The sequence below is a fragment of the Gopherus evgoodei genome, chromosome 3 (assembly GCF_007399415.2).
Source record: "Gopherus evgoodei ecotype Sinaloan lineage chromosome 3, rGopEvg1_v1.p, whole genome shotgun sequence".
NCBI classification, from domain to species: Eukaryota; Metazoa; Chordata; order Testudines; family Testudinidae; genus Gopherus; species Gopherus evgoodei.
In genome coordinates, this window is record NC_044324.1 from 37,891,082 (window position 1) to 37,910,104 (window position 19,023).

A 19,023-nucleotide genomic window follows, 5' to 3' on the forward strand; every position below is an offset into this window, starting at 1 on the left:
AACTAAAGTGCAAACCTCATACTGTTATCATCTCCCCCTCCCGTGTGTGTGTGTGTGTGTGTGTGTGTGTGTGTGTGTTTGAGCAAGCCTATAGGATAGGGTTCCACATGTGAGAGAGGTGTTGGGGATGCTTAGTTTCACCTGGTAGGATAATCCCTATTGAGGCTTTTGCATGAAAGAGGTGCCAGCTGTCAGACATAGGTAGTTGTACTCATGCCCAGAGGCAGAAACTTCAAGTTGCCTAGCTACCTAAAGTTGTAAATTTAGGCGCTGAAGGACTTTAGGTGTCAGCTCAGCAGGAGTTTTGAGGATTTGGGATTTCGTAGCCTAAAGTGGGAGTTAGGCGCCTAAGTCCGTTGGTGGATCTGGGGCCTACTGACTGCAGAAAGTGGGGTTGTGGAAAAGAGGCCAGTGGAGTCTGCATCTATTTAAGTAGAACCAAGTGTTCTCCAAGAAATATGGGAGGAGAAGAGAAAAATATATCGTTACCAAATGGAAGATAAAAGAAACAGTCAGGAGAGACATGGTATTTTGGTATTTAAGAATAATACAAATGAGAAAAAAAATTAAAATCTGCCAAGAGTAATTGACACTGTCCTTTTAAAACACACTTATGCACTCAGGAAGTTAATCCCAATAAGTTTATTAAATTAGAGAGAGGGACAGTGTCTAGTAATGTTTTTTCATTTCACACCCTTTCTATTCCGGAAATCAAATATGGACATCTAAAGGACCCATTAATTACTACACTTCATCTGATAGGGATTGGCTTGCTTATGCAAAATAACTGAGTTAGCTCAACTGTGGCTAGCCATCCACATCACAAAAAAAAAAATCCTACAAATGGCACTAATTGGTTCCCATTTGACTCTCAATAACACCAAAGTGGGCACTTTCACTCCCAGAGACCGTCCTTTAAATGAGGACCGAGACATAATGGCAGGCCAGTGTGAGGAAGCTGCATGTCCACTCTCTTTGCTGTACTTGTCCCATTGATAAATGATGGGAGCTATTCTCTGGGCATGCCCATCAGCACCTTTCATCAGCAGAGTTACGCACAAGTGAAGAAAAAGGAGTTGAAAAGAACAGAACTAGACTTTGGTTGTTAAGCAAAATTCTGGTGGGAGCTGCATAGGCATGTTGATTTAACAAACCTCACATTAAAGATTGCATGCTGATAAAATTATATTCAAATGACTATAAATACTACAGCCATGTACAAAACCATATCAGTTCTCTTCAGAGAAAAGGAAGCTGTCACTGGCATACCACAGAATTGTCATTCACTGTAGTGCTCTATGGTGTGGTTTTAGTTGCGTGTATAGGGCTATACACATCTACAGTAGAACCGGCTAGAACATTTCCGCCAAACTGAAATTTTGGCAAAATATGCTAGTTCCTTGAAGTTGTATCAGTTTCTGCGAAACTTTTGTCAGGAATGTTTTTACAGAGAGAGAGAAGCCAGGTGGTCAGGGTACTGACCTAGGATGTGGGAGACTTAGCCTGATTTGCAATTATTTGGGACAAAAACCTCTACTCTGAATCAGGCAGAGCAGGGACTTGAACCTGACTCTCCCACAACGTAGGCCAATGCCCTAACCCAGCCTCATCCTTTTCACAAAACCATTCAAAATGTTTTCTTTTCATTCCATTGCAGAATGAAAACAAATTTTGAAACTGTGAAGGTTGTCACCAGACAGAGTTGTCATACCGTGGTCAGTTCTAATATATACAAAGTGTTAATTGTAGTCACTTACCTATTAGGCTCCAAAAGGCTAATGGAATCTCACCATGAAAAGATCTCCTTTTTCTCTTAGGAGTCAGGTTATGGCAATTCTCTAGGCCCCACCTCAGCATTACAATTTTAAAAGCAACATTAAAACTTTAACATCAAACACAGTTATCCTAGCTAGAACTCCCACAGTACCCTTTTCTGTAATCATATCTTAGAATTCATACCTCTCCAATGGAATTAGATCAGAAATTCCTTCCTAATAGTACCAATTTGGAAAGTATCTCATCACTGAACACAGAGGTTGATGATTAAGGCTGATGACAGGACCAGGACACAGAAAATAATCCTACCCCTTTGTCCAGCCACAACCAGTTTTGCTTCTGTTTCCATAAAAAGACATATGCTGTAAGAGTACTGGTCTGATCTCTGAGCTGCCGCTTTCTTTACTGTTCTTTTTATTTTTATCTCATTTGTTATTTTGGTCCTGAAAACTAGTTCAACATGAAACTGGATTTCTTCTGCACTGAAAGTGATCCGATAATGATTTCCTCTGCTGACTCATGTTTCCAGGCAACAGAATCTCAGTAAGAATTCAGAATGCAAGTTGCCAAACTTTCAAGTATACCATGCAGAAGAGCTCAAAAGGGGGAAGGGGACCACCAGGCTTTCTGGCAATTTTGGATTAAAAATAAAACTATTTCAAATCCAGGCTTTGAAATTAGTGTCCTTGCCCAGAGTGAGAAAAATAAGGAGTTTTTTTTATCTTCAACATTGGCACTCTTCACAAAGATTAATATACATACTTTTGCAATAAATATATAACTGTCCCTGCTAGGGTTTTGCTAATGAAAAATGTATGTGCTCATTGTTGCCTAACTGCCCTCTGTGCATCTGAAAAATCACCCCAAAACATCCATACCAAAGTGGAAAACCTGCTAGGAAAGCAATGCTGCCACTCTCAGACAGACAAGGTATCAAACAACTCACAAGAGACCAAAGGCTCATTTTCTGCCTACAACCAATTTTCTTTTTCATTTTTGGCCACTGAAACAGGAAAAATTTCAGCCCAAAAATCAAAATCTTTTGGGCTTTGGCTGAACAATTTCAGCTGGAAAAAAAAAATAAGTTTTTTTTGAAGGGGTTAATTTTTCACTGTAACCTACAAAATTCCTGCAGGAACTTTTGACAAAAATGAAAAAATGTTTCATCTAAATTTTCTACAGGAATGAACCACCATTTCCCGACCAGCTCTACAGTTAACCAATACAGAAAGCGCAACTAGATATTGCATAAATCCACCAAGCAATAGATCAATGAAGGGATATGATCATTTATTAGTTTTGATTGTCCAGCCTGAGGCATTATTGGCAGTTCAATGCAGAGAAATTTGCAATGCTACAGCTTGTGGTGTTATACTTCTATGGAGAAACAGAAGATTCCAATTTACAACCAGACTCCTTTCATTAATTAAGCATGAATAACAGTTCCCCTTTTAAGACTTAGTTTTGGTCCTTTTTAAAACTTACTTTATAAAGTAAAGAATAAACTACTTTGAGCCTGAAGTTTCTCATGGTAGACCCAAGCCAGAGCTGAATTTATTTGAAAAATTTGAAGCCAGAAATACAAATCATTTTGAGTTATGATGTTTTGAAATTTTGATATTTATTCAGTTTTGAAAAAAAAAAGTTCTGTTTTTGAACTTTTCTAGTTTGTAATAAATCTTGCCATACAAAGTTCAAATGGGTCTTAATCAGAAATCTTTATTGAGATCTCATATATTAAACTACTTTCATAAAGTTTACTTTTTAAATATAAGAGTTATTCAAAAATGCACACTGGGAACTCTGTCGGGGTTGGGGGTTATAATTCATTTTAGATGTCTGGGAAAAGTTATAAATTCTGCTGAATTTGTGGAATTCTTAATCTCCAGAAAAGCCATGCTGATAACCTCTCTAAATCTCACATTTTACATATCACAGAAGGGGGAAGCTCATAAACTAAGTCTGAATTACGTGAGTCTTGACAGTGGTTCTCACAGCAGTTACAAAACTCTTTAATAAAGGTGTTGCTTAATTTTAAGGGAGGTATAGACTGGAGGAAGAAGATCCAGGCCAGTAAAAAGATTTTAGGAGATCCTTAACTGAACATTTATTGATGTTTGGGTATTTAGTTTCTGTTTGTTTCTTAGCTATAACCTTCTGACGACATTGTTAGCCTTCATTGGAAACCTATTCTCAGCCCTAACTCTGGTTTAAGGGTTTTTTTTTGTTTGGTTGGTTTTTGTCTAGGAATATAGCCAACCATACATTTCATTCTTTAATCCCTTGCTAGCCCAGCAGCAGGACTAGGACCCACTTCTTGAAAAGCATATGTAGAGCTCGATGACAGTCCAGCATTGCGATAATACTGCAGACTAAGCCTAATATATGATGTGGCAATAAATACGTTTAGGCAATAGCATTGCATCCTGTAGATGCTTTGACATTCCTCCCTGCAGGAAACAATGTATTCTAATGCAGATTTGATTTTCCTGCGGGATCTCATAAACTTTGCAGGTGTTACTCTGGAGAGAAAAAAAATCACTAATCAGCAGTTTCGACTGTATTTCAATTGACATGCTTCACTCCTCTCCCAGCCTAAATCCCCAACCCTATTGCCCGTCAAGCAGCTCTGCTCTGACCCTAGTTCGACTTTTAAGTGTTGCTTTGATCAGCTTCTGGCTTTTGATTAAAGCAGCTCTTTTAGACACCCTTTCAAATTCCCTTAAAAAGAATTACATGTATAAAACATATTGAGTTTTTTAAGCAGCAGGAAGGGGCAAACCAGGGCTAGTAGCGGATGGCTGAAGTAGCAGGTAGAAGCTGAGTGGAAAATGTTCCCATGATAATATTGGCCCAGATCATACCCTCTCCCAGCTCCATGCACATAGTGGACCCTATGTGCATAGATTGTCTTGCTCCTGGACAAAAGAGGGGTTCAGCTGCCTCTAGGTACTGCCCCAAACACACCTATTCTGGGCTTCACAGAGATACTTCAAAGGTCTGAGGAGGCACTGGTGACCGGGCAGGCCAGAGAAGTGGGCAAACTTGGGGTGCACATTGTCCCCCATCCCAGCCCCATGGAGATTCTTAGGAAAAGGTAACACAGCCTGGGATATATTATCTTTCCTTCAGAGTGCTGCCTACACACCCCAGTACCATTCTGACAGGGACTGGATTGTGAGAGTCCTTCCAAGGTCCAAAGCCAGTGTGGAGGCGGAGAATCTCTGCAGTTGTCCCTCAGCTTCCATGGGTCCTACAGGATCCATCAGATTTGGGGGCAATAGTTTATTCCAGAGAGGAAGTCAAATTCTGTTCCCCCAGTAGAAGACTAGAAGAACTCCACATGGACAGCCTCAGAGATTTCCTCCATCTGACTCACACTTTTATACAGTCTTACACGGAGAAGACTAAATACATGTTAAAAGTTGGAGCAGAAGGGAGTCTAAAATATCTTGGATCCTGTTTGTGATGAAGCTGCTGAAGAGTTATAACAAATAGTAATAGCTCTAGATACTATTTCATTGTGAGATAAAATCCACCACCATCCAGTCACCATTTAAATACGGGAAATAATTTCTATTTATAATTTACTTTAAAACTGTACATCAGAAAAAACATGTAATCACAGTTGTGACAAAGTTCCTCCTCTACCTTGGGTCCTGCGCTTATTGGCAGATTTGCTCACCTCAGAGATCTTCCCCACAGTCTGGTTCAACTCCTCCTGTGTCTGATCAGGAGTTGGGAGGTTTGGGGGGAACCCAGGCCCACCCTCTACTCAGGTTCCAGCCCAGGGCCCTGTGGATTGCAGCTGTCTATAGTGCCTCTTGTAATAGCTGCATGACAGCTACAGCTCCCTGGGCTACTTCCCCATGGCCTCCTCCAAACACCTTCTTTATCCTCACCACAGGACCTTCCTCCTGGTGTCTGATAACACTTGTTCTCCTTAGTCCTCCAGCAGCACACCCTCTCACTCTCAGCTCCTTGCACCTCTTGCTCCCAGCTCCTCTCACACACTTCCTCTCCTCTGGCTCCTCCTCGCCTGACTGGAGTGAGCTCGTTTTTAAACCCAGGTGCCCTGATTAGCCTGCCTTGATTGGCTGCAGGTGATCTAATCAGCTTGTCTGTCTTAACTGGTTTTAGCAGGTTCCTGATTACTCTAGTGCAGCCCCTGCTCTGGTCACTCACAGAACAGAAAGCTACTCATCCAGTGACCAGTATATTTGCCCTCTACCAGATTCCTGTACCCCACTGGCCTGGGTCTGTCACACAGTGTTTAGAACAATGTATCTTTGGTTAAAGGGACACCACTAACATGAAATCTCAGCCTTTTCACAAACAAAGTTGAAAGTAGTTTTGAAACAATTTGTCCAAGTTCCCTGTTTTAAACCCAGCTTTTATAGATTTAAAATAATAATTTTCTACTTTATTTAAATGTCTCCCTTGTTTCTGTGGGAGAGAGCCACTCACCCCACAGGGGAACTGACCAATAACACAAAGGATACACATAGTGCAGACAAATGCATAAAGTTAAAAAACAAACAAACCCTGAGACACTGATAATTTTTACACTCTTTCAATTACAGCATTTAAAAATGCTATTTGTAACATAAAATGAGGCAGAAGTGTGAATAATAATATTAATAGCAGTAAAATTTATATTTTGATGGAATCCCTTTAGCATCAGAAAATTCTCATCTTGAAAATATTACTGATACAGACAAAAATAAATAAGTTTGCACAAAGCAAAATACACTGTACCTTACAGAAAGTTATTCTTCCTGATTACATCCAATGAGTTAATCCCAAAGTTTCACATTTTGATTGCAATCCCAGAGGATTTACACCTGTGATAACTGCTAATAACTTTCTTCATGGAGTTTTCTTTCTTTTGATTTAGGAGAATCTGCTGCTTTGGAGTATAGGTTAGGAGCACTTAAGGCTTCTGAGTCAGTGCAGTGCGCAACTGAACATTCAGTCAGGTCGTCATGACATGAACATTTTTCTGTCCCAGTAGAACACAGGAAGGTTTCAAAGCTATCTGCTCTATAGCTACGACAAAAACAAAATAATCAGACTCTCATACAACCTATCAAGCTGTTCTATAATTTGTATGCCCTCTGTGCTACATGATAAATGGTATGACTTTATGTCTTATTAACACTCAAGTGTTTTGCTAGGTCATGTTGCTCCCAGCCAGGTACAAATCAATCTGTCGGCCTAAAGCAATATTAACATCAACAGATTTTTTTTTAAAGAAACAGGAACATCCTTTTGCATTATGCAGATAGAAAAATACTTGAAGAGAACAAAAGATTTCTGTTTGTACAAGACTCTACTACGTTAACAGAAGGAAAGATTAACAGGAGAATGAAAGTTACATATGTTGCTACATTGTCTGTGTGTCTTCTAAATAAAATGGGTAGGAAATTAAACAGTACATAGGTATATGGAAAACCTTTTATGTTCAGCATATTGCTGGATGCGCAAAGCATCAACTACAGTATTACATTTAAAGGGACCACTGTATTACATGTAAAGGGACCACTTGTCAGGGTGATAATCATATCGACTTACATTATTTGTAACATATCAAAAGAGATTATCAAAACTGAAACGGTTTTTAAAAAAATCTAATTTTATTTCCCCCAATGGCTCCAGTTTAATGAAGTACTTAAGCATATGCTTAATTTTATTCATGTTTAAGTCCCATTGAAAACAGTGACCCTAACTGAAGTCAATAGGACGTAGAACATGCTTACGTGAATTATGACTCTGCAAACTTTAGTTTTTCCATTTCCGCTACACTGAACAATGACAACAGATTAGATGATGTCATTTTTGTTTATAGTCCATTTCTATTCAGCTTCACGTTCATGTTCTCATACACAAACACACTACTGCAATATCAGGAATGTAAAGACCACAAGTTAATCTTTAGGAGGTTCATACATATGTTGTATGGAAAAAATAAAGAGATTTCCACTGGAGTTTTTAAAAAAATGGAACATCTTTTCTGTTGTACTTAATATTTGTAAAATACTGCTATGAGCTAGTGGAAACCTTGTTAAGGGTTGAGTCAAAACCTTGATACTGATGGAGATGAACTGTAAGAATAAGTTAATCACAAGCTCTCACCTAAGACAAAAGGGTTATGTGCACCTGCCCAGGAGCTTTGGAGTGTATGGGCATTGTTTTGGGTAACGGGATGTGGGAGTGGGTGAAGGCAGAAGACAGAACCACAGACAGATTGCCTGAAAAAGCAAAGCAGAACCTTGTAAGCATGGTGTGAGCCTGAGAGAAACCTAGAGAGGTTCTGGGTTGGAGGTGGTGGGCTGAAGGAGCTTGGGCCGGTAAGCTAACAGACTATTCCTTTTGCCATTGGTTCCCCTTGTATTCAGACAAGCAGGACGTGGTACCTTCCTTGCAAACTCCATCATCAATTTCTATTCCCACCAGAAACATCCCTAGGGCTGCAAACTTTGACTAGCTGCTTAGGTCCAAAAGGGATTAAAATATACATGCAAAACCTAAATTTTAGGCCCAATCACCTGCACTGTGCTAAAGTGTAAGAATATAAAAGTGAAACTGAAAAGATAAAGTTAAATTGATGACACAGAATAGCCTATGTTGGTTGTCTAAGTTGACAGAAATCCAAAAAAAGTAAACAAACAGCATAAGTACCGAAAAGAAAATTCAGTTTGAAATATTCACTTCTAATAATCTAAACTGCTAACAGTAACACAAGTGAGGAAATCTGTACTTTAAAATGGTGGGGCCAGATTAGTGTGGTTACATGGGGTACAATCAGACATTTTCCATGAGATAATTGCCCTCCTTGCACTGATCCCCATCAGAATTCTTCCAAAAAAGGCATAGCAGAGGGTACTTGTTCTTTCTACATTGGGCATCTCCAGAAGGCATACTGCCTTGCCCCAGAGTTTCTGCTGGGGCAGTGCAACCCCATACTACTCTGATGCAGATCAGTGCCTAAAAGGCACAATAATGCCCTTAACTTTGACCCTGATAACGTCTCTTGAAATTGTTACACACAGTTACTTAGATGTCCAAGTATTCAATTTCACCTACGAATCAGGTATTTAGATATATTAAATTATTGTTACACAAAGTTACTAAGTTGTTATACACTGAATATGTGGACATCTAAGTAACTATTTCACCTACAAATCAGATATTTAGATATCTAACTTACAGTAGAACCTCAAATTTTATGAACACCAACCTTATGAATGACCAATTATGCAAACCATTTTTCCCCAACAGGACGAATAGGGAAGAAGGGAGGAGCAAAAAAAAAAAAAAATCACATAAAGAGATGATGTGGATGAAGAACAAGTCAGTATTCCCTCACAATCCAGTGCCTTCAATGCATTAGAAGTTGCTTTGCAGTGGTTTGAAGGACAAAAAAAAGGTGATGCAGTGCACCAGACTCGTTTATGCTTTGAACCTACTGTAATTTTGAGACATTCATTTTTATGAACCTTTTGATTTTGTGAACTCCTCAATCCCGAATTAGTTCATAAAAATAGAGGTTCTACCATGCCTAAAATGTGCTTGAAATTGTTTTGGGGCATAAAACTGAAGGCTTTGTTAAAGTTAAGCAAAAAATCAAGATCTTAAGGCCAAATTTTATGGCCATGAAACTTCAGTTAAGTCAAGTCAATAGGCTACATGGATATAATCAAGAACAGAATATGACCTCTACTATGCCTGCAAAAGTTCAACTTGTTCTTAAGTTTCCTCTGTTTTAGTCACATTATCTCTTCTGGGATTCTTCTCTTTCATATACCAAGAACCTCAAGTAGCAAGAGGAGGAACAAATACCATAGCTTCTAGTCCAAACAGATTTAGGTTATCATAACTCAGCTTGCTATTCGAGCTGCCTCTTTTTAACAGCTGAAATTTCTTAAGCACCTCAGCACTGTTTTTCCCTTTAATGTTTATTGTGTTTCGCTTGCATTTTGAGTCTGCATAAGGTGAGTCCCTGCACCAGCAAGTCCTTGGATATGAGCATCATATTCATGAAAACAAATATATAGTGGTTTTACTAGCCATTTCTGATGTGAAAACTTCCTGATACCAGTAGAAGCACAATCAGATCAACCCATTGTATCTGTATGTCCTGACCCCCACAAAAATGGTACTTGATAATGGACTCCATTTACACCTTCACAAGAGCTTTTTGCAAGTTAATAATATCTGATGTGTTTTCTGTCCCTCAGAAGCCAAGTTTTAATCAAAAGCCCCACCTTTATTTTTAGAACTTTCAAAACCACCTCATAATGTCCAGCGAGATTCTCCATTCAAGCTTTATAACATGGCTCTCCTATTTGTAACATTACTCCTATAATTCAACAACACAACCAAAGTAAGAGATAATACTCTCCTGTTATAATACAGCTATTACCTTCCAGCTACTTATAATTATTGGAACCTGTTGCCAAGGTAATTTGTTATACAATAAGTTGTTCTGGGGCCAAAGTATATTCCTAGGTAGATAGCTGACTTTCACACATAAAGGATAATGTGATATCTATATTTTAAAGTTACTGCTTGGTTACACTATACACAATACTGCCCAAAGCCTATACTGGGATCAAAATATTGTACAGGCTTTAATTTTATTTTACTTTAGCATATAGGACAAATTGCTTTCACATTGTATCATCATTTTTCTCCCTTTAAAAAGTGTGTGTGTGTGTGTGTGTGTGTGTGTGTGTGTGTGTGTGTGTGTGTGTGTGTGTGTGTGTGTGTGTGTGTGTGTGTGTGTGTGTGTGTGTGTGTGTGTGTGTGTTGCTGATAAAAATGAAGGTATCCATTCTATCCAACCATACAAAAGCTCCAGTTACCCAGCCGTAAAATGGGGGAAATTGTACTTCCCTACCTCACAGAGGTGTTGTGAAAATAACTATGTTAAAGATCATGTCATGCTTCAGATGCTATGATAACGGAGGGCATAGAAAATAAGGGACTGAATCTATCAAATCTTAATCTCTAATTAGGTTACGGATGAACACTAATTTTGTGTGGGAGGAGTGTTGCCTAATAGAGTACAGCCCCAGGAGTCAGGAGTTCTAGTCTCAGCTGGACCATTGAATTCCTGTGTGACCTTGAGATAGTTATTCAACTTCTTTGATCAGTAGTTTCTGCAAAATGGGAATAACAAAAACTTAGTGACCTCATATGGATGTTGTGAATCACTATTTGTAAAGCGACTGGAGACCATCCTCTGAAAGTATATTATAAAACCACATAGTACATTCTCACAGTAATAATATAATACTTTTCTGTATTTAAACCACCTGACAGTGTTAGTTGCACCCCAATCTTTGTGGGTCAGGACAGATGCACGATGCAAGTTCTCTGTTTCTCCAGACTACTGAAAAGTAAGAAGGACTTTATTAAAATATTGTGAAATCTGTTATCACAGATATTTGTAACAAAAAATAAAAATATAAAGTTTTATAAAGCAATTTGGCATTCCAGTGCCACGTGAAAAAGGATACCAGAAAGAAAATACGGGCTGTTACATACTTACTAAAAACCAGTGAAGCCAATAAACTGGTATCTGTTGCAAAACTCTTTAAACACCCACTGCATAGGACTCCAACATTGAAAAAATTATAATAAACAGGGTCATTTTGACCTAAAAGCAACCAAAAGACTTATAATTATTGTACCAGACAATGATGAATCATACTTAAGCAAACCGCCCATTCCTTTTCAATAGAATGCATTATTAATCAGACACATTGTTTTATAACTGGTTCAACTATGCCAAGGGGGAAAAAAAGCTCACTCTCCCAGTACAGTATTGGGACACTCTTGAGACAGTAACAATCACTTTTTCACTACCTATATTACATGTGTGTAGTGACTTCTGTGAATACTCTAAATCGGCAGTTCTCAAACTGTGGGCTGGGCCCTTAAAGTGGGTCACGATACTGTTTTAATGGGGTCACCAGGGCCGGGTTTGACTTGCTAGGGCCTGGGGCTGAAGCTGTAGCCCTTGGGGCTTCAGCATTTGCCCCGCTGCCCAGGGTCCTCAGGCTTCGGTCCCCACTCCTGGGGTCATGTAGCAATTTTTGTCAGAAGGGGGTCATGGCACAATGAAGTTTGAGAATCCCTGCTCTAAATAATTAAACAAAAACAAAATCAAAGGTTTTTCAGTCATACTATGCACAGGCAAATAAATACAGAAATGAAATCTAATGTAAATGCCCAAATAGCACATTAAAAAATAAGGCCTGCGGAATTATTAATATTCTTATAGTAGTTAACGGTTCTGACTTTGTCCCACCAAATTTTCTGGAAAGTGAATTTTCTTTGTCTCTCTTCTGTGTTATTCCCTGCAAAAATGGGAACCTCCAGTTTATTTAAGTAATATCTATTTAAGCAAAAACCAACTGTTAGGCAGTAAGCTAGACTCAACTTTAACCATAAATGTTAGGAACCATTAGGAAAGGGATAGATAATAAGACAGTAAATATAATGCCACTATATAAATCCAGTGTATGCCCATACCTGGAATACTGCTTGCCCATTTCAATATATATATATATAGGGACAGACCCAGAGCAGTGGAGTACAGGAGTCTGGTTCTATTGGTATCCAGGAGGTGGGCAGGCAAAGACCGCCCACTTCTGAAGGACCTCTCCCCAGCCTAAGAGGAGGATCCACAGGTCTGTGACACCAACTAATTTCGTGGGACAACTAATGAAAAAACAGGATCAGGAGTGAGGTCACAGGGCTAAACGAAGGGAATCTGATGGGGACACCGAGCAGAGAACCCTGGACAACGCCCACTGCTCCTCGAAGGCATCAAGGGAGCCAGCGGATGCCGCCTAGAGGAACTCTGCCCAGATGTGTGAACGGATGGAGGAGCAGAAATAGGCCCCACAGTCGCAGGAAATCCCGTCGGCCAACCTCCTCTCCCTGGTTTCGTAGATGACTAGCTTGGCCAGGACCAAGAGGAGGTTGACAAAAGAGATCCCGAGACTTGGTGGGGCCACGGACGGGGCGTGCGTAGATAAACAGGTGAGAGGAAAAGTGCAACCAAATATGCAACATAAGATTCAAGAGGAGCTGGAACAGGGGCTGCAATCTGGCGCACTCTAAATAAATGTGCCCCAGGGTCTCTTTTATGCCACAAAAAGGGCAGGTGCTGGGGACAGGGCTAAACCGCGCCAAGTACATGCCCGTGCTCACAGCCCCATGAAGGAGCCGCCAACTGATATCCATGGCGGGCCTCGGGACCAGGACAGAGTATAAGCTGGCCCACTGGGGCCTCTCACCCTCAAGAGGTGGCAGGAGGTCCTGCCATTTGGTATCAGGGTGGGACACGAGGATGAGGTAGTGGAGAGTGTGGAGCACGAGCGTGTACAGATGTTTCCATGGCGTGGCCTGGAACAGAACTGGCTGCAGATCATGCAGCCGGCTCACAGTGAAAGGGTGAGGGGGCCGATTGGGTCCACGGGGCAGGGGCCCGATAAAAATGTCCACGGGGCCTGGGGTGGAGGGTGGGCAGGGCATGCCCTCTCACAGGACCCGGTCGAGGTAAGCCCGAGCAGCGGGCAGTAAAGCGGCCTTCACCTCCTGAAGTATGCGCTGGGGAGTATGAGGTCTGGAGAGCCCCATGCGCTGAGCGAGCGTCAGGGGATCAGCCAGTCTCCCCGGTCGTAGTCCAGGAGGTCTCCGACCCTGGTGACTCCCGTCAAGACCAGCCTCTGGCGCATCGCAGGGGACTCCACCACCTGCACACAAAGCTGGGAGTTGTGTAGCAGGGGTTCCGTGAGGAGATCGGCCCCCATGGTGGCCACCACGGACCTGGACATTGAAAAGAGCTTCCAGGTCCGGAGGAGATCTTGGTAGAAGACCGGCAGCCGGGAGAGTTCTCGTCGAAGACCTCTCAGATGGAGGTTAAAAAGCTGCCGGTCGTATTGGAGCCCTCGGAAGTGGCGGAGGAAGGCGTGCACCAATACGCTCCACGTCGGACTACCTGCACCGTACTGGAGCCTCTGTGGGGCCTGGAGGCGGAAGACATGGACCTGAGTGTGTAGGCACTTCAGGCCCTGCCCCCCCTCCTCTAGGGGTAGATGGACGACCCCTGCAGAGACCCAGTGCATCCCTGGCCAAAAGAACTCCAGAATCACAGTCCGGAGGTTGGCCAGGAAACCCGGGGCCGGGACCAGGGTGTTGAGCCAGTACCAGAGCATGGACAGGACTAGCTGATTAAGCACCAGCACCCTCCCTCGAAGGGAGACGCACCAGAGTAGTCCTGTCCATTTCCGGAGCCGCTCCGTCACCCTGCCCTGCAAATCTTGCCAGTTCTCCGGTGGAGACGGATGCGTGGCAGAAAGGTAAATGCCAAGATAGAGCAGCGGACCGGGGCTCCACTGGATGGCCTGAAGCGCGGGTGGGAGGAAGTTCGCCTGCCACCTGCCCCCGACCACCAGGCCAGAGCTCTTGATCCAGTTGACCCAGGCAGAGGAGGCCGCCAAGTAGCTGGCCTGGCAAGCCCCCCCAGTCGCCTGGGTCCTGGACCACGAAGAGCACATCGTCGGCATACGCCAACAGGACCAGCCGCAGCTCCGGCTCCTGAAGCACCAACCCCGTCAGCCTCCGACGGAGGAGACAGAGGAAGGGCTCGATCACCAGAGCGTACAGCTGACCTAAGAGGGGACAACCCTGCCGCACTCCTCGCCTGAAGCTGACTGGCTCGGTCAGGGTCCAGTTGAGCCTAACCAGACACTCCACAGAAGCGTACAGCACCTGGAGAAAACCCACAAACCGGGTCTGAAGCCGAACGCTTGCAGAGTGCTCAGGAGATACCTGTGGTCCACCCTGTCAAACGCCTTCTCCTGATCCAGGGACAAGAGGGCGAACGACAGACCATCCCTACACCCTAATTCCAGAAGGTCTCGGACCAGATACATGTTATCAAAGATTGTGTGGCCTGGGATGGTGTAGGTCTGGTCTGGGTGGATCACGTCCGCCAGCATGGACCTTAGCTGCATCGAGATGGCCTTCACAACGATTTTGTAGTCCGTGCTGAGGAGCAAGATGGGACGCCAATTCCATAAGTCACGGAGGTCCCCCCTCTTCGGCAATAAAGCGAGCATGGCTTACCTGCATGAGAGAGGGAGGACCCCGCTCTGCAAAGACTCAACCCATACAGTGACCAAGTCTGGGCCGAGGACGTCCCAGAACACGCGGTAGAACTCCACGGTCAGCCCGTCCATGCCCAGAGATTTATTGGTGGGCATGCGACGGAGGGCTTCTGAGAACTCGGCCAGAGTGTGAGGCAGCTGTAGCCGGTCCCGGTTGCCCGTGCTGACCGTCGGAAGTCCATCCCATGGCATTCTGCAAGTGTTAGGATCGGTTGGAACTGGGGAGAAAAGAGTCACATAGAAGGCCCTGGCTCTCTTGCACATCTCTGCCGGATCCGTGAGGGGGGGTTCAGTCCTCTGCCAGGAGGCAGGTGACGTGCTTCTTGGCCCCTCTCGTTTTCTCCAGGGCATAGAAGAAGCGGGAGCCGCGATACATCTCCCAAAGGAGGCGGATGCGGGATCGAACAAAGGCACCCCGGGCCCGATGGTCTTCGAGGGCCTGGAGCTCCTCCCGCTTCTCCCGGCACGCTCCGCAGAGGAATGGATCCTCAGGGCTGGCAGCCAGACGCCTCTCCAGCTCCAAGACCTCCCGTTCCAACTGCCCTATAGCCGCATCCCTCTGTTGGCTGGTGCCCCGGGTGTAATCACAGCAGAAGAGCCGGGCGCGCACCTTCCCCAGGTCTCACCACCGCCGCGCCGAGGGAAAGGCGCACCTCTGCCCTCGCCAGGCCAGCCAGAACTCCCGGAAGGATGCCACGAAGCCCGCATCCTCCAGAAAACTATTATTATAGTGCCAATAGGCCAGCCCTGGCCTCTCCGCGCAGAGAGAAGCCGTCACGGTGGCAAGGTGGTGATTTGAGAAGGGGGCAGGCCAAACGCTGGAGGAGTGGGCCCGTGAAAGGTCGAAACATGCCAGGAATGGCATGACCGATGGGCCTCCACCCAGACAAAGGTGAACGTCGAGACGTCGTCCGGGCGATAGTCGCGCCAGACGTCCACCAGGGAGTGGCGATCGATGATCTCCTGGAGGACGTCCGCGGTGGATGGGCACTGCTCGGTCCCCGAGCGGTCTCGTTCCTCGAGAGTGGTGTTAAAGTCCCCGCCCAGGACCAGGCACTCACGAGGATCCAGGGAGCCGAGGAAGGCGAACGCCTGCTGATAAAAATGCAACCTCTCCAGACCCGATGTTGGGGCGTAAACGTTGACAAGATTAACCACAAGGCTCTCCATACGGACCTGGAGGTGCAGCAGGCGGCCCGGAACAGCCTCAGCGACCCCAAGCACCTTGGATCGTAGGTCGGGAGAGAACAAGGTCACCACTCCAGCCATGTGGACCGAGAGGTGGCTAAAGTAGACCCCGTCCCCCCATTCCAGTCGCCAGCTAGCTTCAGCGGCCGGATCCATATGGATTTCATGCAGGAAAACCACGATACCCGCCCTCCCAAAGGAAGGAGAGCACCTGGCTCCTGCGGAGACCCATCCTACAGCCCCGGATGTTTAATGTGGCAAAGATGATCGGTGCCATGAGTAGGGCTGAGGGGGGATCCTTGCCGGCAGACACGCCCATGGCCTCCGTCGGGCCGCACAGCAATCCGTAACCTACCCCATAGGTGAGTAAAGAGTCGCGGAAGAGGTGGACCCGCTGGTAGGCCGCAGCGGCCTGTTTCCTGGTCCTCTTACCCTCCCCCATGAGGGACCCTGTGGCCTGCAGGACCTGCTGGAAATCCCCTCACCACTGGAGCGCAAGCTGGACTTTGTTACAGGAGCCACGGACGTCCTCAAGGAACTCCCGCAGCTCCTCCTTCAGCGCATGGGGGGGCAGGGTCACTGATCTACGACTGTCCCCCAGTGGGGCCCCCGTCAGAGCCCCGTGGCCCACCGAGGTGGGCAGGTAGGGGGCAGACCCCCGATGTGGCATCCGATGGGCTGATGCCACATGACCTGCCCCACTCCCCGGTTCAACAGGGGGTGGTGTAAGGAAAACAGCAGACCCCGATGGGTCGGGATGGGGAAAAACAACTAAAGCCGCTCCTTGGGGGGGGGTATCCCCAGGGGCAGCACTGGCAGCATGGGAGGTGGAGGAGACAAGGACAGGGCTGGCATCAGGAATAGGGCAGAGGACAGGAGTAGAGCGGGGAATCAGGAAGGGAACCGGGGAGGGGGGCAGAAGTAGGATCCTGAGCCTCAATAGTCGGGCCGCTGGAAGGTGGCCCCTCCTGGTTAGGCTCAGAGATCTGGGGAGTGGGAAGGAGACCCCCAATGATGCCAGGCTCAGCCACTATGGTTTGGGCGGTAGCCCCGGCATCAGGAGATGGTTGGTCATCAACGGGGTCCCTGCCCGGGAAGGAGGTTGGGTGCTCCACACCCAACAGGGACACCCCCTGGGAACCAGGTCCCGGCAGAGGGGCATCAATGGGCTTGGCGGCCATCAGCAGGGTGCAACCTGCAGCCGGGCGCCACCTGCAGCCGGGCTGATGGAAGATTCTAGGGGACCCTCAGAGGCGGGAGCAGAAGCAGTGGTCAGGGGAAGGGAACATGGGGACCGGGGGACCGGGGTGAGGTCACCCAGATTGAGGCCCGCTGGCAGAGGGTCGTCCTCCCCCTGCGTGACCGGGGTCAGACCCAGGGTCTCGATCTCCTCGTGGACGGGAGATCACCGTCCGCCACCCCAGGGCCCTCCCCGCCAGCACCCGAGGTGATGCCCATCTCGGTGCTCGCAGGGGCCTCAGATGGAAAGGGGGCGAGAGGGGCTCCCTCGGGGGCTACCACAGGAAGGGACCCCGAAGGAGGATGGTGTCACCATCCAGTGCTGCCACGGCGTCCCCAGCTGGCACCACACAACAGGAGTAGTCAGGGGGCAAGGCGGAAGACTCATCATTGGTGCCCCCCTTCCTGCTCTTCCGGGGGGTCTCTGAAGCTGAAGGATGTAACAGGGCTAGAGCCTTCCACTTGCCCCGCTTCCCCTGCACTAAGGACCAGCCCTCCATGGCATCATCTGGGAGCTGGCTAATAGGGGTCGGGTTGGGGGGCAAGGGCGATGGCTCAAGAACTCGGGGAGGCAATGGTAGGGTAGCAGGAACAAGGGAGAAGTCTCCTTGGTACAAGCCCTCTCCCACGCCCGGCAGTATCTTCGCAGCACCCTCCTCCACAGTGGTGGACTGAGAAGGAGGAGGGGCAGCTTCGGGTGCCAGACGGCCAGGGTCATTGGCAAAGACAGGGCCAGCGCCTTGCCGGGGCTCGGGGATCCCGGATGCTCCTCCGTGCTGGGCCAAGGGGCATTCCCTCCAGACGTGCCCCATCGCCCGGCAGAGGTAGCACCGGGCCTCCCCCGTCGAGTAATGCACCCGGTAGTGGGCTCCCTGGTAGGGGACCAGAAAAGACCTCTCGAGCGCCTCTCCGCCACGCGCCGCTGGCGGCAGTTGAAGCTGCCCTTGCCGGTGGAACAAGAAGACGTGACGGAGGATGGGGTCCTTGCAGCCCAAGGGGAGAGAGCCGATGACAGAGATAGGGCGCCCCAGGGCAGAAAGGGCGGGCAGCAGGGCGGCATTAGGCAGGAAGAGAGGGACGGACGTCAGGACCAAGTGGACCCCCAGGTCTTCCAACGGCTCCAGGGGGACGAACACGCCCCCCACCGCCAGGCCCGTCTCTACCGCCTCCTGGGCAGCGGCCTCTGATGCCAGGAAGAAGACCACCCTCCCATACATTTTGGAGGCCGCCACACTGGCCGTGGGCCCCACCACCCTCGCCAACGCCCGCACATAGGTCTCCATGTGGGGCGAGGCAGGAACCAGGAGGCAACGGACACCGTGCTTCCTGGTGAAGGTGGGGAAGGGGCCCCAGCCGCTATAGATGGTAGCGGAAGCGGCAGTCAGAGGAGCAGCAGCAGGTTGGGGGGGCCGCCGCCACCTGGGCGTACGCCTTGGGGGCTGGGGGAGGGACACCCACGGAGCTGGTGGAGGGAGCAGCGGGGAGGGGCGCTGCGACTGGCAGCAGGACTGCAGCAGCGGGGGCAGTCTCTGCCATGGAGGGCCTGGCCTTTCTAGTGGGCCCCTTACCCTTCTTCCCACTCCGACCCTTCCCACCGGCTGGGGGGGCTCCCCCCGAATAGGAAGCGGCGAGG

At 47.0% G+C, this 19,023-nt stretch overlaps 1 protein-coding gene across 1 annotated transcript in view; it reads right to left on the reverse strand.

Moving 5' to 3' along the window:
• The window catches only part of GREB1 (growth regulating estrogen receptor binding 1), a 95,459-nt gene extending 88,551 nt beyond the window's left edge, over positions 1–6,908 (reverse strand). The window contains 1 exon segment of the mRNA XM_030554378.1: positions 6,535–6,908. The gene's annotated coding sequence lies outside the window, so the exon portion shown is untranslated.
• Between the last annotated feature and the right edge of the window lie 12,115 nt (positions 6,909–19,023).